Here is a 24,982-nt window from a genome sequence, read left to right on the forward strand (position 1 = left end):
ACTAAATTTAAAATAGCAATAACTTTAGAAGATTCTACATGCTTGTAAACATGGAAACTGAAGCAAGCAATGTGTGGAATTCTGATACACAAAAGGAGAATATTCAATGGAGAATATCTCGGTAACTATTCATTTCTGACCCCATACACCTTAATAATTTTGTATTCTATATTCAATACACTTTCGAATGGCATGATTAAATATTACACATTATAGTTAAAAAAAACTTGAAGTATCCTTCTCATTTTGATAGCAAAAAATTAATTATTGCCTCCTTATACCAAACAACTTTTTACAAGAAAAATTAAAGCGAAAGAATTGAAATACACCCTGTATTTTAAAATAAATTAAACTGCACATAGAACCACTTTCTTTTCGAACACACTCGTACCTAGACGATTCTTCAAATTTCTACCGGTTTATTTTACGCTTCCGTACAATGTTTGTATTTATTCCGAACGCTGCAGAGCGCTGACAAATGAATATAGCCATCGAGATAAATTAACGAAACGTAACGGAGGTCCGGATATAAGCAATCATCTTCTCGCCTCTGATCGCGAGTTAAGAAGCGTTTGGTCAGCAAGTGGAGACGCTCGCAATCGTCACCGTCGATAAACGGGAACTTCCTCGAGGCTCGTTCCTCCTGCCACGAAACGAGGAAGACTTTAAGTGGTTTATAATTATTCGCGCTCCAACTCCGCGGTTATTACGAACTAAATCCCAAGAAATTTTCGAAACGAAGGAGACCCGCGAGAGATCCCGGAATCGTACGCTTTACAAACACCTCGACCGTTCGTTGTTAGCGAAAGCTTAACGAGAAAAATTCTCGTCCAACGTTTCTCCGGCCATTGGAGAATTTATTCGAACTTGCAGTCGAACAACCCCAAGAGTATAGAAAATTTAGATAAGCTTTGATACTCGTAACGCGACAGGGAAAAAGTTTTCGAATCCGGCGGAAACTTCGCGCTATTTTTCGCTTAAAAATGTTGAACTTCGCGACAGGGGCGATACTCGGGATCGAGTGTCAACCTCGTTAGCATATTCCCGTGCAGAAACTTAACGCATCCTTTCGATTCGACTCGCTGATACGCGACAGTGACGACTTTAAATGATTTCTACTTCAAGGATAATTTTTTTCGAACGATTCGCGATCGTTAAAATGTCCAGCCTCGAGGCAGAAATATTTTGGATCTTCCTTTTATCCGTGAAATAATAGTCTTTTTCTCGCACGACGAGTCCGATATTCTTGAATGGACCGAACTGGCTTTAAGAGATTTTCCGGTTCCTTATCTTTCACAATATGATAGAAGGCGAAATTTACAGGCCACTAAAAAGTTTCTCTCGATCTATTCCTGAAATCATTCAGAATGAACTACGCAGATATTTTACTCCTTTGAACAAACGCGTCACGAGACTGTAAATATCGCTGTTCCTCCTGTTGTCGCTGCGATTAAACGCGATTACGTTGTTAGTCGTTTCACCAACATGTACCAAAGCAATTTCCCCCGATCGTTTAACGTACTTTCAATCGGGTAATTCATAATGTGCGTATTAACTCTGAATCGGGCAAGGTGTGGTTCGAACGACTCCGAGCTTCTATTATTGAAACTCTTAACCGAGTCCTTAACTACGTCGATTTAACTGTCTACGCGATTATATCGTTAAAATAAATTATATACGCGATATTCTAAACCTAACCACTACCAACAGAGAAGATTCTTTCGAATCGTATCCTCGAGTTAGGTCTGTTCACCCTCCGAGGTTCGAAACGCGTATTCGTTACGAATTTCTGGCGTCTGGCACCCGACGTTGCATAAATTACCACCCACAAAATTTATGGTAATAAGCTGCCAGGTCAGAGCGACTCCGCCGTAAACATAATACCCGAAATTCTTCGTCCTTGACGTTTTCTAATTACTGTCCGTCTTGAGTTCCAGGTACGTAATCCAATCAGTCATTAACCCGTGGCGACCGCACGAAAACCCGTGCACGACGCGAGTTAAAAACGTCCCATTAATTCCCATCGGTATCCTATTTCCCGTCGACGCTCAATTAAGTCCGGGTAAACAATGAGGATGGCTCGCGGTACGTTTTGCTCCCCTAATTTATGACGCTCGCCCCACGACAGAGGAAGTTCCTCGATAATCGTACGCCGTCGTCGTCGCGGGCCTCGCTTATTTTTTTCACCAGCTGGATTAGCTGTGATATCGGTCCGCGAACGACGAACGAAGGAAGGAAAGAAGAAGAAACGAAGGGGAGACCCGGAAAGTCTCGAGCGCGAGGCGTACAGGGCGCAAAAGAGAGCGGTTGCAGAAGGGAGGAGGTCACTTTATGCGTTTCTTTCGTCGCGGCGGTTTCGTTTGCAATAATTTATGCCGGCAGACAGCTTGAGAAATGACCGCTGGCTCCTTGTGCAACCTTAATTTGCAACAGTTTACTTCGGGACCGTTTTGAAAAATGGCTGCCGACGAGATACGAGGGCGCCTCGTTCCTGCCGGATCGCATAAAGACATTTATCGGGGGATCGACCATCGATGAGAAGCGAACGAAAAAGGAAGAGACCAGGCAGATACGGTTCTCTCGTTTGCTTCTCGATAATTGGTGCAATTAGCGATACGTCCCTGTGTGGTGAAAATCTTTATCTCGCGGAACATATTGCACCGGGAGGGGTATAAATCAGCTCGCGAAAATGGCGGACAATGTTCTGATTTTCCAGGTTAATTGGATTTATGTTGCACTCGTTGCTCGACTTTTTCGCGGTAAATATTACTAGAAATGATCACTCTGTGGTGGAGGACGTGGTCAACATTGTAGCTAATGAATATCGCAAGCATTCCAAACGAGCTCAGATTTACTGGATGGGGTCTGTCTCTGCCAGAAGGTTACAAGAAAGCATACAATTAGCGGGGAATTTACTACCCTGCTACCGTATTCCAGGGTTAATCCAATCTTCTTCCTTAAGTATTACACGGGAGTCCTAAGGATGAACGTTTATACTACCAACCCCGTTTGTCTGTAACCTACAAAGCAAATATGTTCTGAAAATCTCGATAAATATTACACATGCTACTGTAATTGTTTTAACACCCCCATTGGATTGTACACTTTTGAAATTATATTTTATCTTTTCCCTTGAGTCTCGAATGAGTTTGTGCAGCATTATTAGAACCCCGAGGAGAAATAGATATTGTCCAATCAATCCAATCTTCTTCCTTGAATATTACGCAGGAGTCTTAAGGGTACAAAGCAAATATGTTCTGAAAATCTCTATAAAGATTACACATGCTACTGTAATTGTTTTAACACCCCCATTGGATGGTACGCTTTTTAAATTGTACTTCAGCTTTTCCCTTGAGTCTCGAAATGAGTTTGTCCAGCATTATTAGAACCCCGAGAAGAAATAGATATTGTCGATTCCCTGGACACTCTGTGGTCAAAGCAAAGTGCAAAGAGGGGCCATTTCGTTTCCGTAAGTGGTCGTACGAACGGTAGATAAATGATCGAACGAAATCGATTTGGTCGTGGAACGGCTCCGATTGCCGCAACCGAAGAGATGACGAGGATCGTTGGATCGTCCGTAACCCCTGATATATCCTGTCGGCGTAAAGAGTCATTGAAACATTAAACTGACCTTTCCGGTTCATTGGATATATATATATCGGTCCGGGCATATAACCGTGAGACAATTACGCTGTAACGATCCGCGACCACGATCCATCAGAATTCCGTCACGCATCGTGAGCATAACCGTGATTCGATGAAATTCTCTTTCTGCCTTCCCCCACCCTCTCCCCACCCTCTCCCCTGGCGGCGATTTAAACGAGAGTATCAAAAATAACCATTCTCCCCCGGGGGACGATGAATTTCTTGGAAACAATGAACGGCGCCGTCTGAATATAAATTCGCGGCTCGATTTCCAAGCGTTTCGCGCGTTAAACGCCGCCACGGGTTCGCCGGACGACGAATAGACTGCGGATTTCGCGCTTTCGTGGCGTTCGCGGACACAAAAATCGTATGCAAAATGTATCCGGGGATGTATACGTTCGCGCAAAATGAAATATTAATGTTATTACGTTAATTTTGTGAAATATATTCAATAATACATTTTGCATGTGTTCCCCGTATTACCATACGTCCCATAAATTCGTGAAATCTGCAATTTTCTGATGAAAATTTTGACACAAATCGGGGACAATGTAATTTTCGTAAGCTGCATTGCATAAGTTAATATAATATGCTGCTCCCGTATTCCCTGTATAGAAAGTATCCTGGTTGTTCGAAAATTAGTTACAAACGTAGTGGTTTCATTATTATTGAAATATAATCACAGTGAAAAAAATTGAAATCTTAATCTTAATCTTGTACAGGCTGCCTGGATCGCAGCGACGTTAAATACATTTCCACGGACAAGCTGTAATTCCAATTATCGTTTAGATAAATTAAACGTTTACGCGTTGAAAGGTCGTACGCGGGGATGAGCGGTAGCGCTTTCACGATAAAATTCTCGATTACTTATTAAACACTCCGTCGTAAATCCAGCGTTTGCGAGGAACTGACGGAATTTGGTAAAAATCGCGAGACGTAGATCATCGTCCTGGCTAGCCGTTATAAATGTCTTGGGGATACGGCGGCTTGTAATATATTGCTGATTGCACGAAAGAAAAAGAGGATGACCGTAAACCTATCCCCGACGAGAAAACGAGCCTTGGATCGATCTAAACGAACACCTTGTGCCTTCTATCAGTCATTCGTTATTCCGTGCAGCCGTCGCGCAATTAACCGGCTAACTGGATACGTATTGTTCGGCGAGAATGAAAGATCCAATGGTCGTCTTGTTGAACATTCTTCGGATGCTTCTGGAAGAATGGATAGATCAACGTCTCCCATAGACCTCAGCCAATAATCGCTTCGTTGTTCGACGCACGACTCGACTCGACTAGCAAATATCCACGTCGACGATTAGAAGGGACAATATTGAAATATGTCTGTTTTTTGTACTCGTTGAATAAATAATAGTTACGACTCGTACGGGTCTTGTATCTAATCGTGATAGTGTGTTTACGAAGTATTCGTACAGGAAATCACTTGGAAGATCTAGCAAAACAGCTATTTAGCACCCTATCTGTTGAAGATTCGTTAGCGTGCAATGGTGGAAAATGGCTTCTTTAGACTTTTTTTCCTTTAATATTAATTGAAAAATTTTAGTACGTGTACTATATTTCCAAGCTGTGCTGTTTCTGCTTTCTCTAATTACATTTTACTTATCATTTTATTGTATCTGTCTCAATCTACTTTCAGAGTCAGAAAATGACTGCCCACCGATTTGCAATTTTCCAATCAATGAGCACGTTATTACTCAATATAAATGAGGAACATAGTCAAAGGATTTAATGCGGCCATAAAACCATTATTAAAAGATAACTTTAAATGCATACGATTGCAAATTATTTATGGATCGACGTAGCTAAATGGCAATTACAGTTTGGTACATAATCTAAAGTATAATAAGAAGATGTACCAAAGACAGTAGCGTCGCATTTACGATGTATTCGAGACACTGGCTTCATCATCCGTCCCCGGACAGTTTCTTAAAATCAAGTAAACTTATTTCCGTTGAATGTTTCAACTTCACGAATTTACTAACAAACTATTTCACCGGGGGATTAAGATACTTAAACTGCAAGTTCGTCGTCGGATTAAAAGTTTGAATTTTAGATACAACGTGCAAGTAAAAATTCAAAACAAAAGAACGGGGAACGGAAATCTTTTTTCTTCCTCGGGCATTATAAAGCTTCGGAACGGCAACTTTCGCTAAAACGAACACAAAACAAACTTTGGATACTTAGTAACTATTATATTCGTCTCAGAGCGCCTAGAGTAGTGGTTTCCAAAACTTTTAAAAAGACGCCTCCCGTAAAAAGAGAGAATTTCTTGAGATTCATAATCAAAACACTTTTGTTGCATTTATTTTAATTAATTCACAATTCATATTGATTTTTAAGGAATAAAATTTGCTCGAACGAGGCTGTCTCGTGGGACGTCGGTTGTAAGTAGAAACAGTGAGTCATGGACAGACGCGTCAGCTATATTGTATTCGATCGAAAGCATACTCGATAAATTTTTAAATAATATTATCTCGAAAAGGAAGCATTATACGACAAAATTTTATTCTACTTATTTTACCTCGATTTAAATTTAACTAGACTTAAACCACGCAAACGAAAGGATGAAAGTCTTAATAGACGAGTTTCTGCTACCACAAATGAAATGATTCATCGCCTCACGAACGGATTCATCTTCCGGGCTATCCAAAAAACATCGAAGGACCTAAATTTTTTGAGTTGTACAGAGAGTCCTGGATAGGCAGAAGATCTGGCGGTGGGTAACGTTGAAAAGAGAATGAAAAATAGGAAGGATGATCAAACCGCGTGGGGAGGACGAGAATAAAGCCGAGCGACGAGGCGAAAAGCGTGGTAGCGCGGGATGAAGTCAATTACATTATGCATATGACTGGTGGAAGGCAATACAAGAAGCAATCGGCCGACGATGGAGGCACGCCATCGCTAAATTAACTACCTACCTAGTTGTGCGTAATGCAATAATGTATTAGCTGTGCAACCACCACCCTCCCCTCCGCCACCCCCCTCGTTTCTATTCCTCCACCTTTCCCCTTTCGCGCATTCCACCACCGCGTATTCGACATGCCCGGCGAGGCTGGCTCGTTGATCTTCCTCGTGCGTCTCTCGATCTTCGATCCACGTGCTTTCGCGATACACACGAGGGCTCGCGTGATTCCTAGGCGCCTGACCGGGTGAAAAATTATGAGAATGTAAATCACCGGCCGCGAGAACAGGAAGAGGAAACATTCCCTTTCGAGCTGGAACGCGAGGCGGATGCGTCCAAGACGCCGCCAGAGACGTCCTCGCGTTCCTTTCGCTGGAACGTGTCTCTCCTGGTGAACGATCCACCGATGATTTTAGATTTCCGAGGAAAGTCCCGGCCACGTTTTGCGGTGACTGAGTCACACTGAATCACGCTTCGATGAACAAAGTGACGCCAGAGGATGCGGACTTTCTTTTTTATTTTACACGTTTCGACGCGTCGGACGACAAATATCTCTTCGAATTTCTGCGGAATGTCGCGAGCAAATGGAACGAATTATTAATAGAAAATTATTTCATGTTTTCGAGATGGTTTCCCATATTTTGCCACTTAATGTACGTTCGTGTGTCTTCTATATTGGATTGTAAAATTAAGAAATTTCTGTGAACGTGTCAGTGAATATAATCGTGGTACTAATAAAATTAAATGAAGAGCAGAGAATAACGGTAAGAAAGGATAACGTAGTATACAAAATGTTAAGTTTACCTATGGGGTCAGAGCAAGAAAAGCCACGATGATTGCGTGCGGAGGTAGAATGATCCAGTAATTGTAATACATAGCTATCAATTATTTAAATTACTGGATCATTCCGGTTTTGCACGCAAATATCGCTGCTTTCTTGCTCCGACCTCATAGGCAAGAGCAACATTTTGTACACTGCATATATTTTCCTCCTTACCGTTATTCCCCCACTCTTCGCTCGATTCTATCGTTATTACGATACTATTTAATCTGAAAATCTATTCCTCTCGATTTTAATCTAACGCCAATTCCAATAGTATGCGGTTCCAGTCGCTAACAATTTTTACTCATCTTTTATTCGCTATTAGCAGAAACGTTTATTCGACTGAAAGTTTTGCTCGCGTCGCGAACGCGAATAAAACGAGTCGGAGGCGAAAATAAAAGACGGAAAAGGTGGTAGGAAAGCGACCGTTCGACTCACGAGCCACGTGAGAAACAAGAGTTTCACGGATGCACTCTCTGCTTTCAGCAAATGGCTTCTCTCTCGCGAGAACGGGAGACGATCGCGTTTTCTCGATTTTCTACCGCAATCGGGAATCGTAAAATACGAACGCGGAAGCGCGGCACGAGAGAATTCGAACGGCACGATATTCTCGAAAATTGGCTGAACGCTACGCGGTTAGGCCTGTTCCGGTTTTACGATCGTCGCAAAAGGAAAAGGAAATTTCCCTGGGAAAGGCTTCCATCGATAAACTCGTCGACAATAAAAATCCTCGTTGACGTATTGGAGTCAGATTTCTCTTCGAACTGGCGGTCATAGGTTCTCGTAAAACATACTGCAAGTATTTTGAACTTGGTTCCCATAGATCACGTATAGAAAAATTGGTACCGTAGAAAATGCTGACAAACTTTTTTATACCAAGAGTAATGTAAGAAATTTTCAGTTTAAAAAAATCATTGCATTTGCCTATTGCTTTGTCCAGCCAGGTAAGAGATTCCTCGTTCGAAAATGGCTGCCATAAGTTACCAACGACGGAACCGCGAGCGTTTATCACCCCGGGCGTGACATAAAACTAAAGACATAAACGATGTTGGCCCGCGACGAGTTAAAATTTGATGGTACCACTCTTGTAGCGAGATCGCGATCTGAATGGTGGTTCGGGGTTTCGCCAGCGACCTCATTACAAATCCGTGGCGATGTTCGACGTCGCATAATGCGAGCCAGCCGCGGCGATATTCCGACTTTATATACGCCGGGATACGTAGGTGTATGGCAGAGTACACGAAACCAGGCTTAACGGAGAGGCAACCCTTTATCTCGACACGAGTGGCGTACGACTGGTCCAGCGAAGCGTGAAAAACGCTCGCGCGAGCGATCTCTTAACGGCCAGTCAGGCCTTATCGCTTAACGGCGGCTTTTCATTTCGCAAAAGTCGCCTAACGGGCACCTTTAGGGCCCGACGCAGATACTCGTCGCCGATCCAATATCGGGCGAATAAATCGGCAAGGGAGGCTGATCGATCAACCGATATTTGTGTCGGAATATCGACCTAAAGAGAGATCGCGCGCTCGCGTTCGACCGGATCGCGCCTTTTCGAGAACAGTTTTCGTCCACAAGACAAATTGGATCATTTTAATCTTAATTCTTAATTTTTTATTAATTCTTTATTCTTAACTCATTTATGGATAATTTCACTAATTTTAAAATGAACTACTGGCTTGATTTACTAATGTATTAACCGAGCACGAAGTTCGTTTATCGTAAGACAGTAAATTCACGTGTACGAGAGATGAACAGCTGAGTAAAAATGCGAAAAGTAATGGTGATATACGAAGCCCTCTGGTCGGAATATTTTAATGTTTCCGGGTTTCGGGGCAAAATTGCATACTTAGAGTAGAAATTACAATTATAAATCGGGAGCATGAATGGATCTCTGATGCGGAGATTTCAATGCTGGATTTGCATGGACGGTCACGACTTTGAATACCTCTTCGGTGAAGAAATAGCAAAACCGTGCATAAATCGTGACGAGCCGTTAAAATTACCGGTTCACTCTCGGTAGAAGCACTTTTTAACAGTGGACACGATCAGTGGCGAAACTCTTAAACGTTTTTAATTCATAAATAATGTAATGACTACCTAACCTTATTCCTTTTTATTTGGAAGGTTAGGTCAGCCATTTTTATTCGAGTAGAGTCGAATGTTTGGAGAAACTAGATATACTGAGAGATTAATGAGCATAACATTCTTTTCGTGAGGTATAATTATATTTAATTAGAGCTCAAAATGATTATTATCGTCATTATTGTCGACTGGTAACCTGAAATTGAAACGAAATAAGTAATGCCTGATATTGAAATTAATCCACATAAAAGCATCCGCAATGCACAAACGAATGAGCATAGCTGCGTCACAGTAATACCGTTCTACGGATACTGAAATAGCAATCTCGTGACTCTGCTATGAAATTTAATTAATAGTCATTCTTACCTCGCCAGCCGTACAATAATTGGCGACGGGCCGTAGTTTGCCGACCTCTGGTGTAACATATAGAACATTATACAACGTACGTACATTAAATCTTGGTTTCTATCGGTGAACTGTTTAAAAAACCCGGACGATTTTTATCTAAACTATGCAACGTAATTTCCAATTTCTCCTTCTCATGATAATAAGTTTTATTTGTTTCTATCCTCTGTCGTACATTTTTATTCGTATTGAACAAAGTGGTATTCCAAATAAACTGCACTTTCTCCATTTAAAATCTTAGAGTACCAAAAAATCCCTGACGCGGATACTTTAAACCGTGAATAAATCGGCGAGGAGCCGCTAGAATTACCGGTTCGTTCTCAATAGAAACACGAGACAAAAATAAACGATCGAGAAAGCGTCGGAAATATTAATGCCCAGCCCTCTCGAACGTCTCATTCCGCGCGTTAGCACCGCAAACACGATTCGTCTGTCGTTTGCTCGCGTCCTCTTGCAAATTCGAGTGGTTCGCGGCCGGCTCGAACCATCGGGCAAGATCCGTATCGGAAAGTTCAATATCCACGGGCCGTTAATTATACCGCATCTGATTGTTTCCAGCCTGATTTCTCACGCCGGTGCATTTTTATCCGACGATCAATCTTCGGACAGATACATCTCTCCTACGTTCGTTTCTTCGAATCGAACGCCACGCGGTGTGTACACACGCCACACGAACGTGGCGCAAACACACGTACGCGTAATTGTGGGACGAAAGAAAGCGAACGAAAGAAAACAGAAACCGACGGCCGTGACTAACTAACGTGTTCATCCCTTAATAGAATCCGCGCGATGCCGATGACCTTGAGATAAGGGACCAACCGCCCACCTCTTCCTCCTCCTCCAGCCACGACCAACGATTCGCTTTCCAAGCACGAGAACTCTATTAATCGAGGCAAGGGGGGGGGGGGGGCCGCCCGTTTCGAAAATACAAACGGGTTCGACGTGGACTTTTGCACGGTCGCGGGTAAACCGGCTCTGCGACCGGGTCTCTCTCCGCGCGAGACGACCGATAAGAAGAGTTTTCTGTTTTTGCCGGCGTTACAGCGAGTCCCGGGCATTAGTAACGGGAATACCAACGACGCGGGCGTTCTCGCGGGGCAAATCGACCGGCGTATCGACGGACAAATTACCGGCTGGTTTTAATGGCGCGCCGTGTGAAAACGATGACCGTGAGATTAAAGTATTATTTTCCGGGGCATTCCGGCCCCGGCGTCTTGTACGAAATAAAACGAGACCGGGCCCGGTGACCTTTAACTAGGCTCCCTGCTCGACGAAGCGAATTACGCCCGATCGTTAGATAACGGGTCGTCTCTGGACACGCCGCCGAGCGCATTAGAGAACGCTAAGATGCGTCGACAGTATTCCGATCGACGCGCCATCTGGCCACTGTTTTCGATAGCCCACGTTGGGACGAAACCACTGGGGACGGATTGAAATTATCGAAATTTCTTTTTTGGAGATTTAAGAATGACAAAATATTTAAGTAAAATTCGCAAAAATGACAAAGCTACAGAAGATTTAGTAGATGTGCATGTCATATGCGCAATGCTTGAAACTAAATGCTCTACTTCGGGACATTCGTTTGAAACTCTTTTATTATTTCTGCTGTGGTAAAGGTATGAATGGGAAGTGTTTTGATCGAGATAGCTATGTGAATCAAGAGTATTGAATCTAGAGCAATAAATGGTGTGAATGAAATGTACCGATACTCGACTAAAGTGCTCCAACTCGCAATTTATTTAGTCGTAATCCAATTTAAATATATGTGAATATAGTATTCTATGACAAATACAAATTCATAATATTTAAGCTTGTATAAAAGTTCTGCAAGCAAGTGAAACATGTGTATAAAAAAAACGTATTCCATATTAGTTGAGGAATATTGAGAGTTATGAGCTTGTAAACTTTCAGCAAGACCATATTCTTAACCCCTCTTATCCAATGAACCCCATGCACCCTTTCTGTATTACGTTTTTCAGAATTACTTTCTCAAATATTACTGAGATCAATGTTTTTGAACCAACATTAAACATTCTGAAAAATGTACAAAAGACACAAGTAAATAACATTGTAAATACACGGTTGTTGGATTTTTGAGATTTGGATTTCGTGAAACCAAAGAAATTTAATAGGAACGATTAGATTTTTGTAATTGATATGTAAATAAATAAAATATTTGTTTAAACGGGAATAATCACGATTGATCAAATTTGCTCAGTTCTTTAAATATCGTATTCCTGGCGCGTTAAGCTTGGAAATTACTCTAAACTGTACACAAATATACTAAGGAAGGTACACAACTCGGATACTACAAGTGTGAAGTTATTAATAACACATAGCAAAGCACAGTTTACGAGAGAAAACCGGTTCGGATGTTTTTTACCCGAGGCAAGTACACAAGGATTAAAGATATAGTCGATACAGACTATAAAGGCTATATTGTCGTTTCACCGATGGGCACTGAAACAACCGGAGAAACGTCTGTGATCTCTGTTTGGTTCTGTCCAAACCCTGTGAAAACAGGATTCATTAGTGTGCATAAAGAATTTTCAGTTTTATAACAGAAAGCATTGCCATGTACAAAGGCCTTGGATATTAGTCTTTAGAAATCATCTCTTTGCTTGTGATGTTTAGACTTAATAATTATCAAAGATATTCCTGTTTCTACTTGTTAGAAAATTGATTACCTAAATCAGGAAAGTAAGCTTGATATTCAAACACGAAATCAGTAGATAATACTGAAATTTCTCATTCCAAAAGGCACAATGTTTCACAAATTCGAGGCTGTTTTTCTCAATTAAAAAAAATTACACCAATTTGGGTGACAACTGAGAACTCTTTCACGAGGGTTAAACATCTCAACGCCTCGAGGTTCACCCACTTGGATTAGACCACCTTTAAACTACCTTCTTTTTCTTCTTCACAAAAATAATATTCACTGTGACAAACTCTCGACCTTCCACTTGACTCTTGAGCACATCTTCTTCGAAGTCTTCTTGGACTCTCATCTTCTACGATAAGAGATAAAGAACTTTTTCTTGGGTAAAGGGCTTGTAAACGATCTCTCCAAAAACTCGGATGGCCCCTTCAAATTTCATAAATTATTAAACTTCCTTCGAACCTTTCCGCTGATTTGGATGAACAGATATGCAGTTAAACTTCGAATCAAACATTACTTCCGTGTTTATCGTTCGTTAGAAGATGTTTGTAAGTAATGTATTTATACACTCTGAGAGTATTCTTAAAGTCGTTACTTGAATGGTCCTTTTCCTCTTCTTTCTTTAAAACTTCTTTTAATACATAACACACATGTACTCTTTATTTCTGATATATTATTTTCTGTATTCATTGTTGTGTGCTTTAAAACTAACTTTTACGTAATAACTATGATAAAGAAGTTTGCATGAAGGTATCAATTTTTAGCAATAATAAGATGATAATTATACACTTGTTTATACTGCCTGGAGCCCCAGAAATCCATCTATGAGACTAGATGTGAAAGTCCCGATAAGGGTTAACGAAACGCGAGTGTGGGAACGAGAATAACTGGAGACTTATTCGATTTAAGCGAACTGTCGGTGAAATATAGAAGAGTTCGGTTCTCAGAAGCAATCAGTGAAATCTATTGTGTATTAAAGACTCATTACAGTCTAAAATTTCAATTTCTATGCAAGTTGTTTATGAAATAAAATAGGAAACACTCCTGACACTTTCGAGGGTTTGCATTCTATCAAACAGATTTACAAACCCTTCGCTCAAACTATGAATAATTTTAGGCGACCTGTTCGTCGATCGATTGAAACTCCAGATCATCTCCGAAATTAAAATTCAAAAATGTCGATCGACTCTCGTAAATCTTCGTTCCTCGCCCAATTAAAAGGACAAAGATTCGTGTCTGGAACGGAGTATCGCGTCCACCGTCCTTCGTTTCCCCCGTAACGAGCAATTTGACCAAGTTCCTTCTCCCGCAGCCTCTTTCCGGGGATCTTGTAACCGAGAGAAGGCTCCGGACGACAAAGAGGATGATTAACCTCAAACCGGAGGTCAAAAAAGGGCATCGACGATACTCACCGCCAGCGTCCCGTCGTCGTTGGCATAATGGCGAATATCGCGGGTTACCACGGCCATCTTTGTTGCGCCGTGGAGGCGAGAGAGGTGTCCGCGGGTAACACGATCGAGGGTGGGCTTATGGAGATCAAAACCCCGTATCAGATTCCTTATGTCTCGCAAATGGCTGCCCTGGATGGTGTTGGTTACAGGCCATCAGCCATCTTTGGGTACCTTTGCGTGCTTCTTTCCCAACGGATTCGACCGGGAGGAGAGAGCACGGAGAGCGTCCGGTGTCCTCGGCGACGTCGCGGTCTCTCCCTGAGGATTACCCGTAGAGAAGCGGTTCGTAGAATGGACAAAAAAAAAATAACGAGAAACGGTGGGGGGAAAAAAAAGTATCCACGCAGCCGCGCGTTCCCGGTAACCAATAATCTACGGTAATTTGCATCCAAGTACTGACATTTCGTCAATCGGCAACGGTAGATAAAACGCTGCCCACGTGAAACGATGGGAAAACGGTCACAGCGGTCCCGTATCCTCTGTACTTGGATTTTCAATCACCCTTATTACGTACGATCGATTGCATCATTTGACATCGCGCAATTTCACCGTGCCCTATCGAGCCATCTGAAATCCTTTAACGTGACCCGGGCGAATTAAAATGCCCCGGAATTATCGCCGCCCCGGGCGTACCGCGACATATCTCGAAAACATTCCAACGTGCTTCATACTTCGTTCTTCAAACGATAGCTCCGCCGCAGACGTCCGAATTTTTTTTTATTTTATCGACTAAATTGAGCTTCGGTAACTGTAATAACATATTCATTGCCATTAGTTAATTTCTTCCAGTGAATCTATGTACATCTTCAGGTACAGGTAATAATTATTCTTAAGAGCTATGGACTGCAATATAATATTGTAATCAGCTTCAGATTACAGATTTCACATTTTTCCTCAGCGATGGAAATACTTTAATGGGTTCCGCAGTTTAATGGAGCATTAAAGAAGCGAGCGTTCGTTAAGAGCTGAGGATCAAATGAATGTAATCTATCGACGCAAAAACCTCTGCATCATATAATGTAGACATTACTGTAAATTGCATCTTAGAATGATCTTCGCTGCAAGTCGAAGCTGCATTAAAATAAAAAAAAAAAGTTCTCTGGATGAAAGTTTGTTTTCCTAATGCCTGATCTAGCCCTCTGCGAGCTTTGCATGTTTGTCGTGATCTTTCGAATCGCTTTGTAGCCTTCCAGATAATCATCCTTACTTAGTTGGCTGAGGTATTCATCGAATGTTGCACAGGAATCTAGTACCTTGTAACAATATTCGCGAATTGCCGTCCAATTGGTTATAGCGACGTTCGTCTACTGAGTTTTGAGATATTTGCCACTTTGTTTTTCCGCGCAGCTAGTTTGCGACGAGTTAGCGTGCGCGCGCAGGAATGCCGCGAATGTTTGCCACAGACTCTAACGAATAGACAAACCCACAATCCTTGGTATAATACATGCATGGCTGATTCTCACTTCTCTGCATTTGGGTCGTCTTTTCTATTTATTTTAGATTTTAGAATTAAAGATTGGAGCCTGTGAGATTCCTGTGGGTTGTGAAATCGAAGTGAACTCTGGGAAGATTCGTTGATAGAGTTGTCGATACGAAATATGCTCTGTTGTTTGCAAAATTATTCTCGATAAGCCATCTTCAAGAAAAGTCACAAGTAACCACCTTAATAAATTCCTGGGCCACAGTTGCAAATGAAACCCAGCAGAAGTTCGTTAGGGCCCAAAACAAATGCGTTTTGTACCCTGTGTGGGCGCGATATTTCGACTGCGTTTCTCAGCCCGGAATCCTGGATCGGGCTTATTGCTGGCGATCGATCGGCACCGTTGTACGATCGGGCAATTTCCAAGCGTGTCCCGTCGCGCTATCTGAAATCCTTTAACGTGACCCGGGCAAATTAAAAAGCCCCGTCGGAATTATCGTCGCCGTGTGCAAGCGACGAGATACCGTTCGGTGTGCGGCCGCGTCTCAAAAACGTTCCGACGGTCCAGCCTTCGCTCTCGAAGACGATGATACCGATAATTAATATACACGTTCCCCGTGCGTCCTTCTCCGTCGTTCGTATCGCCGGTCGGATTCCTTCCTCGTTCCACTCCGGTCGGGTCCCTCGATGTTTCTGCGAGACGCGTCTCCGGAGGAGAACCGGCGAGATAGCAGCTCCATTAGGTCGCGATCCAAAGGCGAGGATCTCGGTTTAATGAATTATAGGCGGCACAGTAGTTACATCGCCGGATAACGCCTACGTGGCGATCCAGAAAGACCGGTATCGCCGGGGCCCTGGACTTGGTCGCGATTTCGCGTGGGTGACGTCACCCTCGATTTACTCGCCCCGGGAAGAGCGTATTTCAACGCAAAAGCGGTATCGATTCAATTTGCCACACGCGATCGAACAGGGGGTGTCGAGACGAGGCCTTCCCCCCACCCTGTATCTGCGTCAGATAGAATTGTAAAAGAGAAACTTCCTCTCGGAACGATGATACCGATAATTAATACACGCATTGTCCCTATGCTCGTTTTAATTCCCGCTCCTTATCGAGGACGAGGAAGGGAGAGACTGTGGGTGATCGAGAATGTCTCCGCGGTGAATCACGCGGTGTACGGTAGTTACATAAGCCATTGTTATTGGACGGTAAATCAATGGGAAACCGTATGGGAGGTCTGACGTAGCCGCCTCGTGAGCGGAATTGTTTTTAGGAAAGATCCCCCCAAGCGGATTCAAATTGTCATCGTTTTCTACGGAAAATTGGAAGTAAGATTGGATACAGAATACGACTTTGTGAAAATTGCTAGTAATACTTCAGTCTCACGATAGTAAAATCCGTATAATCAACCAGAAATGATTATTATAATTATTTAAAGTTTCACATATACACCACGTCCGTCTCCCTCCATCTTTGCATTCTTCGAGCGACGCGAACTTTATACTTTCTTTATGGCCGTCGAGTAATTATATGCAATGTTTCGTCTACGTGTCGCCGCTTATCAGATGAAGACGATCGTCTACTTTTTTTATTACAACCACTATCTACGGGTCGGATCCGTGAAAAATTCCCGCCGAAATTGTTTATTACTTATCGGTTTTATGTTTCGTTAAGAAGTCATTTATATAAAATACACGAATTTATTATAGGAACTGGTAAACCCAAAAAAATGGTTTCCTACGTTTAGTGTTTTTCTGCGAATGCGAATTGTCATAAATTTCTTTGTCCAGACCGGCTGGAACGAAACGCGATGCCCGGTCTAGAGATAGGATCGCAAAGAGTTAAAGGCTACCATAACGTGATTTAAATTTCGCTAACCAACCCGAGGATGTTTTAAAACTACAATTTCTTTTCGACCTTTCGTTATGCCGAATCACTTCGTCGCTTATTATAGGCCGATATATAGGTCCGTCGCGTTCGAGATTTTATTGTTAGTAAATTTCATACCTGTTTGCGCGCAAAGCGAGGAACCCTAATTGCGGCTCATAATTTCGCATTTTTCGTCCTTTTCTGTCGTAAAATGTTGATTTTTCAGCACGGTAATTGAAGGCTGTTTCAGTTACGGGGCTGCACCCATTTCCAAACGATTTAGTATTTCCCGCTCTGATTGCACCAGTTAAGACAATATGTTTACCTTTCGTCCACGTGATTGTTATTTATAAACGTGGCATTATATTGTTTACCTTTGACATTGGTCGAATAATCGACGTTTCTTTTGTGGAGAATATGTATAATAAAGAAATTGTAATGCTTGGTACGAAGTCAAATTACTACTATGCAAAATCAAGCAATATCAAACGCTCTATTACATTGATCCTAATCGCTCTATAAAAGACTTTAAAACCCCCATAAACCTATCGTTTATTTACTTTTTGTGATATGAAAGCTATATATTAAAAATAACAAAAAACACTAAAGAAGTGTATTACTTGTTTCAACAAAATTTTTGAATTAGTTTCTCCCAAACACTTATCTTCCAAATGTACTGTTACGGGGACACTGTGTATATCGTAAAGGGAGTTCGCAGCCATCGGCAGATACGTCAATAAATATGTGGTATGTGTATACGAGCAACAATGTTTCGTTGAATGGAGCGTGCATGTGCGGGTCGACAACGCCGGGTCTCGTTTATTTGCTAAAATAGTTTACATCGTAATGGATACCAGGGGGGCGACGGATTAAAAGGAGCCATTACGCGATGTTTTCAGCTGAAACGTTCACCAACCGTGGATATTACCGTTAATTAATACGAAACGTTCCCTCTTCATCGTCCCGGCTCGCTCCGCCGAGGCCCCGTACTCTTTTCACGCGAAGCGGAGAAGAGCTCGGTGGGATAACAGCTTCTCCACGTCGAAGTCTGAAGGCAAGAATACCGCTCTAATGAATTATGGGACGTACAGTAGTTATATCGGCGTGTACCGGCTATATAACAACCAACGAGGACGTGGCTGATACTACGAGAGAGAGTGGGCTGCTCTCACTCTCTTCCTATACCACTCGGTTTCTCTGTTCCGCGAGCGAGCTGCACGCTCTGGGTTACGAGCGAGAGCGAGATTGATTTCGCAATCGAAACCTAAGAATAGCGTTGTAAAATGTACTTGGCCAACACGATCTTACGTGTACGTGTGCAAGAGTGTGCAGAGAGGGGGAGGAGGGAGGGGGGAGTCGCGCGAGCGCGCAACCACTACCGGTTTTGGGACGTAAATCAAGGATAGCGGAGTGCAATCGGTGTGCAATTTCGCGCGAGTGTGTTCGGGACCGGGGACTGCAAACGAGTTTATTAGCCCAGCGAAAAACCCGAAAAACGTCGTAAACGAATCCCCCGTGATAGAATCGCCGCGTGGTCGTTGCTTTATGAAAACCGATCCACCGCGACGCGTCGCGTCTTAATTGAACGCCTGCACTTAATGGCGCCGCGATCGTCACCGCGCCGAGGGAGCCATGGTTCCTTTCGCGATCTCAGAATCAAATTATTATTCCAACCGTGCGTGGCTAATTTATAATATATATCTGCAATAATGCACGAGGCAGATAAAATGTTATTCACCGTTTTCAACTGTCAATCTTTGTTTTATACTTGAATGGGAATAGAAAATTATTAGTCGATGTGCAAGAACGCTAGGAATCTTAAATTCTGATCACTTGTGTGTAGGAACATAAATAGTGGAATGATGATTCTTTCGTGTATATCCGGGGTGAAATCTTTGCATATATTGAGGTACTACTGTATGTATTCGTTGCGTATAAAAATTCTGAAGAATTAAATTTGAATATTGTTTCCTGAACGCATTTTGATTAAATAATAATAATTCTTTTAAGTTTGGGGCAAAATCTTCGTAAAGAGTGTATCGACGGCCACGGGGTCATTGAAACAAAAGTGCAACGCCGCATGGATTCGGGTGAATCGCCTTTTCCGAGAAGCACCGAGTGCGTACGCGTCAGGAACGGGCTTAATGAAGACGCGTTTCCATGAAAGTCGAAGTACCAGCAGCAAGGAAGATTATACGGGACGGGCGCGTCCTCCCCTCCACCCACGCTCGGCAGATGAAACTCGAACTACTTTATGAATAGGATTAATAAAATCTTAGCCGGAGCGCTTTCGAGCAGACGCCGGGAGACGCTTCTGGCGGCGATTCATTAGTTCCGTTTTCGACGTCGCCGGATCGCTTCAAACGCAAACCTGCGATCCGAGGGGAGATTCTCATTAGGACGGCGATTAATTAGATAATTTTTCGAATTCTTTTAACGAAGTGTTTAAAGATACAATTATAAACGTTTGCAGACACGCTTATTGACCCTTCGAATGGACCGTCTGAAACTTTTTTCAACCCTTCGTAATAAATAATTTAGTTGTCCATCTGGGGTATTTTCACTATTGACGCAAATAGGAAACGGATGAAATAAAATTGTTAAAGTATACAGATATTGCCCCTACTAAAATTTAATAAAAAAGATGATCTTGTTTTCATTTGCAATGGAAATTCCACCCCACGGGGGTAAGCTAGTCTGACAACTAAAAACTGAGACATTTTCAAAATTTTACAACACGAAAACTATTTAAGACATCAATTTGAAACTATGCACCGTGATTTATACCCACCCTCCAAAGTTACATGAATTTTTCCACGCATAAATAAGAGTTTCAACGATTCGCGCATTCTAAGAAGAAAGTACCTTCGCGGATGGCACTTCCGGTCCAAGCGACAGAAACCAAAGAAATTCTCGAGCACGGGTGTACTCCGAACGAAATAAAGGAGGTCCAAACGGTGGAATAAATCCTTACAACACCTCCGGGGAGAGTCTCGCCCTCGACTTACGTCGGATGAAAATTTGGGTACCGAGAGGAGCGGAGGGGAAAAAAAAAAATGGCGCACGAGACCGTGACCCCAGGACTCGTCCTCTGTCACGACGTCAACCTGTTCCCGTGCGAGACAGCGGAGAGGAGAGGAAAAAAAGGGGACAAGTTTGGACATATCTGCAAAAGAGTCGTCGAGCGAAACTGGAAGTAACTGGATCTCCGGGGATCCTCTGTCTCTTTCCCCTGTATTCTCCGGTGCCCGGTCGGTTCGCGCGTATTCTTCGCGGGACAACGCGAAACCGTGGCGGTGGACCCTCGATGGTACGGTCCATAGCGCACGACAGCACCACCATAATACTACGGGGGCCCGGTACCAGCGTTGTACGGGGCCCCATGGTTACGAGCCGCTGCAGCCGACGGTTCTCGTTTTTTTTTATTTCTTCGACGATGGAAGACCGCTGCACCTTCTTAGACCGGTGCTGGTGGTGCACAGGGTATGGTCTGGACCTGGCATCAAAGGACGAGTGGGACCAGGACGTCGACGTAGGTGTGAATGTAGTCAAATCACATCAGCCTCACTTCGGGGCCGACACTCGAACGGAAGAAGAAAAGGGAGAAAAAGGATGGAACGAGGCGAAGAAACTCACCCCTTCTGGCACTCCGTGGGCACCCCCCGCCCCCGTAACACCGTCGTATCCGCCATTCTCACGAGCCAACGCCGTATTCTACGCACCGTATTCTCTGGAAACCCTGCGTGTGTACCGTTCCCTCTTCTGCTTTCCCTCCTTCTGCGCCCCTTCTGGCGCATACCACCGTACTTCCGGTAGACGCGTAAAATATATCGCCTCTCTTCTCTGCTCGCGGGTTCGCCGCTTTGTTCCACGGTCGTCTTCTCGCCTAGCCGACAGCCAAGGCGGAAGACTCCGCGGCGGCACTTTCGAATCTCCAGTTAGGATTGCAGGGACGGTTACGCGTATCGGCAGATATGCTTCTTCTCTGCTCCAGTTCCTCCTGGTATGCTCAACGCTGTTCCAATCTCTTACCTGCCACGCTCTGTTCGTTCCCTTTTAACTCTCCGCGCGATTTTCTGACGGTAAATTACAACGTTCTCCGTGGATTCCTACCCCCCCGTTGGACGAATTTTATTTTATAGTAAATAAATTGTTTTTTCGTTGTTCGTACGTTTAGGAATTAAAGACTGTCAAGCATAAAATCGAGTGAATTTGTTTCACGTTGGACCAACTGATTTGTCTTTGTTGGTTTGGCGATATCGTCAGAAGAATAAAGTAAATATTAAATAATACAAATGCAATTATTTTTAGTAGGATATGCAACTCGTATTGTGCTTCGTTTTCGAGAAAATTTGTTTTGAAAATTCATCGGGAACGCGAGTAATGCGATACTACTTGGACATCGGCGCAAGTAAAAATAGTCAGTAATGGACAGACACGCCAGGGCAAATTATATGCAATCCTACGGGTACGCGACAAACTTTCAAATTGAATTATCTGGATAACGAAGCAATACACGAAAAAACTTTGTTCTTAATTTTCGTCCTAGTTTTGCACGTTGAATTATTTATTGTCCTGTTACAAAATCCATTTTGAGGCAGTATAGCTATTTTCTTAGCCAAGATTGTTATGCATTGTTACTAACTCAAACTTTTCTTTTTTGTTTCAGGTAAGTCGCAAAAAATTAAACATAATCGAATCCACAAACATTGCTCGACACAGGTATTTATCATAGTCAGTTATTCTGAACAGACAAGTATTAGCTTATCTCACAAGCTTGTAGGAATAAATATTAACAATTCCTCTTAAGGAATTAAGTCTGTTACAATTTATATATTCTTGTATTGTTTATTTTAAACCCCTGATAAAAATTCATTTTTGTCGAAAAATAAGCAGACTATTCATTATTTTATTTTATTACAATGACACGTATATGATGCCACATGTATATAGACCTAAGAACATATGGCAGTCTTCACCTGAATCAACGCCTGATTTCTGAAGACGATCTAAAGCAAAGGTTGAAACGTAGAATTTGTGTGTAATACAAAACTAAATATGTAATGAAATTTTGTCTATCGATATATCTCCGTTATTTATGAATTGCATAATTAAAATAAAAACAATGCCTATCATACGTAAACAAAACGTACAGTCCATTTATTTATGTTTTTACCCCTCTATAATTTTGGTCAAATTTACTGTACACTCGTGGAACAATACGATGCCTTCCACTGCTAAACCGTGCCACCCCTGATCTAGCCTAAACATTCACCTGATCAGCTTTAACCCAAACACTTGTTCATATTCAGCCATGGGGGAACAAATTGTCCAAATATCCAAATATCTCCCACGCATTCTATTATAATTTTACAGATATTACAATCTGTTCCAAAACTGTTTATAAATCATGTTTAAATAACAGGGCTGAAAGTTCCTATATATATATTCTCCTTTTTAAGATGAATATTCTCTCGAGGAAAGTCAAACGTAATAACGGAACCGTAAAACAAAAGAACATTTTCTCACCTTACAGTAAGATGCCCTCCGCGACCAATAAGTATAAATCCTACGATTTAAAAGCGCGAAACGAAGTTTCGAGTCGTGGAAAGAAGGTACCATGGCAATTCATCGTAAATGAGTTAGTGTTCTCGGCAACAATTTCACAAAGACACAAGCCATCTACATAAGAATCCTCTCAATCAAGAAATCTCTATTTACAACCGTACAAAAGCACCCTCACGCAATTAGAAAGGACGCCATGTTTCCCATAGAGGCAGACCCCTTGACCAAGAAGAGAAACGTTCCGTCTGAGCGTCGGACGATTCTCCTCGTTTATTTATTTCTCCGTCGTAACAACCGGGAGTCATTACTCAGAACCGCATCGAGCACCATACAAGCCCCGTAGCAAGAAATCATTGTTTTCAGCGAGCGCTGTCAAAGCGGGGCAACCCGGTTCCCCCCGTTCAATCACGAGCCACTAAGGACCGGCTGGCGTTATCTAATGATTTTTGTCTCTTTCTCGTTAGCATCGACACGCGCGCATTAATTAATCGGAGCTGGTATATACCAACCCTCGGGTGTCTCTCTTCCTCCCTCAGCCCGTCGAGTCCGCGGGATCCCGATTCTCGCTTTCCAATCAAACTTTCCCACTCCCATAGGTATAAAATGTATAACGAGTGACAGGAAAAAGGAGACGGGAAAAAAAAAAAAGTGAAGCGTGAAGGGTGTCGTGGGGTCGTCGACACCGGTGTACGTAACGCGCGGGGGCAGGGGGAGGAGAGGAACGAGAATATCATACGAGAAACCATGGTGTTCTCGAACATGGGCCCCTGTAAGAAGATCCGGGCCAACGATTGGTCGATGGCGCACCCCTTGCGTGCACGTGGGCGTGCATACGTGATATCGAAGCGTGTCGGTGCGGCCGCGTGCACGCACCGTCGACCGTGTGTGGACGGGAACGCGAGAAAAGGGTTACTATACTCGGGCGTGCATGCAAGCAACCCCGCGAGAGAAGGGGCTGGAAGTCATTCTGTCCCCCTTTTTTCCCTTTTGTTTACCTTAGGGCCGATCATTAAAATGGCCGCCGTATCGGCGCGCTCTCATTGGCCGACGGCTCCCTTCAGCGCCCCCCCTTGCAACCCTTGCCACGATAGAACACGCTCATTGTCGAGGACGGACCGACTGCACCGCGTGCACCGCGCGTCGTGCCTAGCCCTTCCGAGGGAGGTTTTTTTTTTTTTTTCATTTTACACGAGAGCTGCTTCTTTGCGCGCGCCTACTAGTGGCCTCTCCTCGAGGATCGAGCACGGAATAGAACGAGAGGAGCAAGAAATCGCTTTTCAACCCCCCGAGACGGAGGGGGGAATTTGTTTTGATTCGAAGCTACTCCCGGTGAGTCAGCGCGCGATTTTAAAAAATTAATTCCCCTTCCGGGCATCCGTGCATCCGGCCGCGCCGCACCATTTTGTTCCCCGAGACTTTGCCTAGCTTTTTCGAAAATTAAACCCCCCCGCGATGTACGAAAATATGCGGGAATTCGTAATAATGTTGTTGCTCGTCGAGTTTCGATGGAAAATGTTTGTAACGTCAATTATCGCGCGTCGCACCTGTGGCGAGGGATGGAGAAGCCAAACATTCGGGGGAAACAATTTTGCATTCTGTGTTTGCAATCGCTCAGATTTTCGTTAATTATTACGAAATCTATATTTTCGGTGAAATTTATTACGCTCGCAACAACAATTTATTTGCGATCGCGTGTACGTCGTGTTATTAATTTAATTAAAGACGGGCAAACATCGATTCGGAATATTATAATAAACATTTATCCGTTGTGTGCGGGCGTATGGAAAATATATTCGGTACGCGAAAACAATGTTATTTGCATTCTCGGACTGAAAATTGGAGGAATATTATTGTATTTATGGAAGCTATTGTTTTCTTTAGAACATGAGGTTTACAAAGTGTCAAAGAAATCTTTCAATAATCAGAACTTAAAATGAGATAATTTCTTTCCAACGCATTGTTATCTTTTAACCATTGTATAACAGAAATAAATCTCGTATGGGGTTTCAAATGCTTAATAAAAAAGAAAAGGCAAATCAAAACCCTGCTGTTGGATACTATGTTTAATGGCTGCAATTAAGGGGACAGTCGTTTTTCCATGAGACAACTATACTAAGACTAACAACTATACAATTTAAAATCCCTG

The 24,982-nt window shown here is 42.8% G+C and overlaps 1 long non-coding RNA gene across 1 annotated transcript in view; it reads right to left on the minus strand.

Annotated features, from left to right (window-relative positions):
• LOC122397892 overlaps positions 1-24,982 on the minus strand; it is a 56,642-nt gene that overhangs the window by 18,127 nt on the left and 13,533 nt on the right. The gene's annotated exons all lie outside the window — the stretch shown is intronic.

Source organism: Colletes gigas, unplaced genomic scaffold (genome assembly GCF_013123115.1).
Source record: "Colletes gigas isolate AHSC1104 unplaced genomic scaffold, ASM1312311v1 Colletes_gigas_Sc00010, whole genome shotgun sequence".
NCBI lineage: Eukaryota > Metazoa > Arthropoda > Insecta > Hymenoptera > Colletidae > Colletes > Colletes gigas.